The sequence below is a fragment of the Nicotiana attenuata genome, chromosome 10 (assembly GCF_001879085.1).
Source record: "Nicotiana attenuata strain UT chromosome 10, NIATTr2, whole genome shotgun sequence".
NCBI lineage: Eukaryota > Viridiplantae > Streptophyta > Magnoliopsida > Solanales > Solanaceae > Nicotiana > Nicotiana attenuata.
The window spans coordinates 35,731,207-35,737,706 of record NC_031998.1 but is presented as its reverse complement, the minus strand read 5'-3'; the positions used below and the strand labels follow the sequence as shown (position 1 = coordinate 35,737,706).

General features: G+C 37.6%; 1 long non-coding RNA gene across 1 annotated transcript; it reads right to left on the bottom strand.

Annotated features, from left to right (window-relative positions):
* LOC109233281 lies at window positions 1,306-3,653 on the bottom strand. The gene is made up of 2 exons (XR_002069065.1): window positions 3,278-3,653; window positions 1,306-2,921 (listed from the first exon to the last, which is right to left on the bottom strand). It is a non-coding gene; the product is annotated as an uncharacterized LOC109233281 (long non-coding RNA).

Below are 6,500 nucleotides of genomic sequence, written 5' to 3'. Positions count from 1 at the left end.
TTCAGAGGATCCCCAAGACTATCTAGACAATTATTATGAGGTGTTACGGAACATGGGGATAATGGAGACCAATGTGGTCGACTTTGCTGTATTTCATTTGTCGGGTTCCGCCAAGAAATGGTGGAGGGATTACATGTTGACCAGACCATATGGATCGCCTGTTCTCACTTGGGACCAGTTCTCTTAGTTATTTCTTGAGATGTTCCTTCCTATCACTCAGAGAGAGGACTATCGGAGGCAGTTCGAGCGTCTGCAACAGGGTTCTATGACTGTCACTCAGTACGAGACTCGATTTGTGGATCTGGCCCGTCATGCTATTCTTCTGCTTCCTACAGAGAGGGAGAGAGTGAGGAGGTTTATTTAGGGACTTGCTCAGCCCATCAGATTGCGGATGGCTAAGGAGATTGGGAGTGAGATCTCTTTTCAGGCGGCAGCCAATGTTCCCAGGCGGGTTGAGATGGTACAGGGGAGTGGTCAGGGATCTGACTAGAGACCTCGTCATTCGGGTGGGATTCAGTGGTGCCTCGTCTGGAGGCAGGGATACTTTTGGTAGAGGCCATCCTCCCAGGCCGTTTCATTCAGCACTACAGGCTTCTCACAATGCTCGGGTAGCCGTGGCCCTCATATGCATTATTCCAATCAGCTAGCCTACAGTGCACCACCAGCTCCTATTAGTGCACGTCTACTCCAGAGCTTTCAGGGTGGTTACTCAGGCCGCTAGGGTTAGTTTCAGGGTCAGTAGTCTCAGCAGCCGAAGTCTTGTTATACTTGCGGTTGTTATACCCCATTTTAAACTGGTTAAAGTAAGATACAACATATAGGTAATCCTAAGCTTAATTAAAGTAAAAGAGTCCCACCTAATTAATTATCGTAAATTAGGACACCTAATGTTGATTAAGGTAATTTAATAAAGTATAACTCTGTTAATGGTCTCTTAACCTAAAGATTCTAGATAAGAGTTCAATTAATCTTAAAGAGAAGGTGTAAGACACTCTTTAAGATCCATATTAAAATGGTTAACCGACCAGAATGCTAAGTGTAATGTATTGAGACATAAAATATTTTGAACATTTTTATGTATCTAAAAGTTTCTACGTAAGGAAGTATTTCAAGATCTTTAAAGTATTAAGGGGAACTGCCAAGATGCATTATATGTTTATTAACTAAACTGGTTGGAACAGAATGTTTTCGTTTGGTAAGCTAGGTTAAGGTATAAAATCATTCCAAAGTCAAAAAACTCTTGAAAACGTTATTTATAACTATCCCAGTTTTGAAGTTTTAAAATTACCTCTAAGCTGCCCAAGAAACTTAAATACCTGAAGCACCTCTTAAATCAAAATCGTCATACATAAAAATAATAAAACAAGTAGAACTAAAAGTAAAAATTGGTGAGTTAGGATAAACAAAGCATGATGAAAACAAAACACAACTAATTATCATGGCAAGGAAGGGAATATCCTCTGCTTCCTCTCGCTTCTCTTTTACTTTTCTGTTCGGATGCAATTTGAGAGAGCAAAAGAAATAGATGAGGGAGGATGAAGAGGAAGGTGCGCGTTCGAGATCTAGCGGCAGCATCGAGTCCCACATTGGAACTCCTTGCAGCTCCAACGTGTCATGCAATGTAAAAAGAAGAAAGAAAATGAGTTAGAGAAGAGAATGTAACTCTTAACAAGTATAAGAACAAAAGATAAGGATTCATGGTATTATGCTCATGCTTAGTGTATAAAAGAGTCTAACAAAGTATGGATTGTTCATATTCCAACATCACATTCATTCTTAAAGTATTTATTTCTAAAATTTAGCTAAACATGAGCAATAAAGTACTTTAACAGATTGAAGTAATCAACTATGCACACGATTAGTGAGAGCAGCCAAAAGAAGGACACCTCAAATTTCAAGAATAGTTATCCATATAATATGTATCAGACAAAGAGATAGGCACCTAATGTAAACATGGTTTATAATAACAATAATATCCTATAAACATGATTTCTAACTAAAGAAAATACAATGTTCGGTCCGTGGATCTTTTGCGCCTGTATTTAAGTGACTCAAAGTAAAAATTCTAAGTATAGTTCCTAATACATGAAACACATGGATCTGTAAACAAAACTCTTACAAGTTGATTTAAGTAAACCTTGAATGTCTTTGTTATGCCTCTGAAAGTATAATACTACCAATATATCTAGAAAGCTCTAGCTCAATGTTCAAGTCTAGCCAAAGTTCGATATAATTTTACAATAATCATGTTTTGACTAGTATGATAGTAGTAAATTTTTAAACATGTTTCCTTACATGACAGAATGAAAATGAATCTATAACATATTAACATGATGCAGGTTCATCAGAAAGCTCATTTGACGATAAAGATTCTCTAAAAATGGTATCTGAACATTGGGATAAACTTAAAGTAAAATTTTCCTTTGAGGTGACAAAAAAAAAAGAATATAGGAACATTAATATTTAACAGAGGATACTTTCTATTTTTTTCAGTACATACGTAAATAAAATAATTATTAAGCCTGGGAGGATTATGTTTCTAATAGTTGAAATCCAAGCCATTAGCTTGATACGTCAAGAAAACATACCGGCAATACTGATTATTAAAGGCAAGAATAAGGTTTTAAAGCTAAAGCATGCTGTGGCTTTACAATTAAATCAAATGTTAAACAGAATGCACATGGCGTCAATATTTTACTCACATACTATAGCACAAATAAAGAAAAAGAAGCCTAGGAAATGATTCTTCTAAGTAAAGAGAATATTTTAGACTAAATAGGAGAATTAGAAATAGGATCGGATATTACCTATTTTTGGGGAGTGAACTTGGAACGTTGATCTCGAATCTACTCTCTCGTCATGAACAGATCCGAACTTCGAGCTGAACGAGTTCGAGTATCTCAGTCACGGTCAAAGTTCACCTAAAGAGACAAGAAAAAGTGTTGGAAGAGATTTTTTGAGTGTTTAAGAAACTATAACAGTGATGAGAGCGGCAAAGTAATATTTAAGAGGTGGCTGGTTCGTGTGTCTAGTCACTAGTGTAGGCGGCTGAACCTTATAGTTCAAAAATAGTGGCCACTGAAAAAAGTCCCCCTCACTTGTAGATAACAGTAGTATTTATAGGGGAAAAGTCTAGGGTTAGAGATTGAGTTTGAAATTCAAAATTATTCAAAGGGGTGTGACGGGTAAAGCTTCTGAATATGTCCGTTTGAGAATTCAAATTATGAAAATGGCAACAAAGTACAAAGAAATCGAGATAGCCAGAGGTAAATCCTACCCATAGAGTGCAACCTCGCTATTGTTTGGAGAAGAGTTTTGGATCTTTTGAAGAAAATTTGACCAAATCCTTTGCTTGCTTCAGAGTGGGCAGAGATTCGTCCTTGCTATTTTACAAAAGAGTTAAGATTTGGCTTGACTATTTTCTGTTGGCTTGTCCTACTTGCTCGAAAATGGAGACCACATGTGAGAGAGATGGGATTTGTATTAAAATGGAGTGACAAGCTCTGGATTTCAAGAGACGATGGACAAATTTTGCTAAAAAGGAGGAGGAGAAGATGGGGTAAGAGGCAGCCGTTGGGAATGTATTAAGATTGGACTATAGTCTTTGTGGAGTAGGCTTTGGGCTAATAATAATTGGGCTTTATCTAGTGTGCTGATTGCTGTGGCTGAAAATACAAGATTTTAGGCTATTGAAATTCAAAAAATGACTATTTCAAAGTGGCCGAAATTGTTGGGCTTTTGGACTTTGATTTAGATTCCTTTCTTCTTGTACTTCTTTTAAGCTTCTAAGTTGGTTCAAATACTTAATAGATGGAATAATAATAGTAGTAGTAGTAGATGGAATAATAATATTAATACCAATATTAATTGGAATAATAATAGTATTAGATGTAAAAGAAATAGTAGTAAAAATAGGGTATGCAGTTTATTAGTAACTTAGAAGCTCAAGAAAAATTAATTAGAGGAAACGAGGGATAAAATTGGATGTCAACAGTTGCCCCTCTTTGACCGGAGACGATGTAACAATATTCGGCAAAAGAAATTGACATAGTAGCCAATTTTTTTTTCTGACCATCAAGTACGACATGGATAATGGGAAGACTACGTCTAGAAGGAGGTTATGAGGGAATTGATATTTTGGAAAAAATATGGCCGCACCCATGTTTCGAGTTGCCTACATATCTCGGGTTTCACGAGAATCAGGCCATATGTAGTTCGAGTATTATGTTGGAAATGATTCTTTAAGGGTTGAAAATAGGTCACTAGGATGTAAGAGAGCGGAAAGGTTCTTGTAATCTCCTAACTATAAATGTGGTGGATAACACAACTATGAGTAGAGCTCTACTAGATATGGTTTTGTGAAACCCTAGGATTGAATGAACTTACTGATTTTTAAAATCTGCCCCAATGTCGAGTTATGATGATACTAGGTTATTGAAGAGTTGTGAGATTATAAAAGCAATTGATTGGAAAATATAGCGATGGATACGATGAAAATTTTATAATTGTTTGGATTGCCTGCATATCGCGTGTTGTAGGATGTATGCGGATTAGATTTAGAGAGTAGATCCTTGACCTTTCTTTGAGTTTGACATTCCTCCTCAGCAAATTTGCCCCAATTCACTGCTAAGAGGTAGTCCCACGTTGTGTTGTGTATCTCCTACCATTGTAATATATATTTTGGATTGTATTTCCTGTCAAGTCTAAAGTAATGTAGTTAGCAAATAACTTACGATAAAGTAATAAGAGTAAAATCGCTAGGCTATATGAATAAAAGTGAAGCTGTGGCGATCTGAAATGGCATCGCTCCACGAACTGTGTCTTTTAAAAGCTTGTGCAAAAGTCCTGAAGGTCTTAGTGACACTTTTGCTTATAAACTTTGGATAAAAATTTTCTTATAAAATTTAAGGTAAAATCATTAGTAAAGTCCTAAAGTCATAAAGCCGCGATAATGTAGAGGGTAAAGTTAATAATAAAGTAAAAAGTAAAGCCATTTGGCTTATGATTGTATCGCAGATCTTGAATGGTGGACTAGATATTGATGTTTGTAAAATCTTGAATAAAGTTTCCTGTAAAGTTCTTGAGTAAAGTCATTTGTAAATTCATAAAATCATAGTAAAGTCATGGTAAGTAGAGGATAAAGTCAGTGTTAAAGTAGGAATGAAGCGCGTGGCTTATGATGGTGGAGCCGTGTGGCTGAATGATGTCTCCGATTGTCTTCGGCGGCTTGAGTATGCTTGTAAAGTCTTGGGTAAAGTTTCCCTATGTGTCTCATTAGAGGGTAGATGGCCCAATATGTCCTATTTAAGGGTGGACTAGCCCGGTATATCCTATTTGAAGGTGGATGAACCTGATATTGTCCTATTTAAGGATAGACGACCCTGATATATCCTATTAGAAGGTGGATGAACTTGATATGTCAATTAGAGGGTAGACGACCCAATATGTTCTATTTGAGGGCGAACGAACCCAGTATGTCCTATTTGAGGGCGGACGAACCCAAATATCCTATTGAAGGCGGATAAGCCTAAATGTCCAATTGAAGGCGGACGAGCCTAAATGTCCTATTGAAGGCCGACAAGCCTGAGTGATTCCTCCAATTGTGGTCGGTGGACTTGATGCTGATGATGATGCCCCTGGTTGTCTTTGGAGACTTGATGATAAATTATGCGTGTAAAGTTTGGGCAAAGTTGCCTGTAAAGTTCAGGATAAAATTATAAAGTCATAAAGTTATGATAAAGTAGAGGGTAGAGTTAATGATAAAGTAGGAATGAAGCCGTTTGACTTATAAAGATGAGGCCGTGTAGCCGAATGATATCTCCAGTTGTCTTTGGAGACTTTGGTGATGATGCCTCCATTAGTCTTTGGAGGCTTGATGTTTGGCGAATTCCGGTTGATAGGTGAGATTTTGATCCGATGGTCGGAATGGAATTCCGAGAGTTTCTGTAGCTTCGTTAGGTGATTTGGGATGTGTATGCAAAATTTCAGGTTATTCGGAGGTGATTTGGTTGGGTTTTTGATCAAATGCGTGTTTCGGAAGTATTAGAAGAACTTAGGCTTGAATCTGATGTAAATTTGGTATTTTGATGTTAGTTTTGGTGTTTTGAGAGTGCAACTAAGTTTGAATGATCATATGTGACGTGTTAGTATGTTCATATGCGGTCCCGAGGAGCTCGGGTGAGTTTCAGATAGGTTTGGGCTGCGTTGTGCTCGTTTTTCTTATGCTTCGACGTCGTTTCTTCAAGCATAAATGATATCATATTGAACAAATGAGCTCCGATTACTGTTTTGAATGAAGCATTAGATCCGTATCGGAGGGCAGATGGCTCAATGATCAGTTTCGGACTCCCAGCAGCTCAGCCCGTTGGGGTATTTTCAGCCGGGTGCTTTGGCGACGTCCGCAGTCATGATGTCGGATGGATGTGATGTTTACAGATGTTTACACAGGAGCTGCGGTATCGAAAATGGCGATGATCAGCCGTGATGTGTCGTTCTGGTAG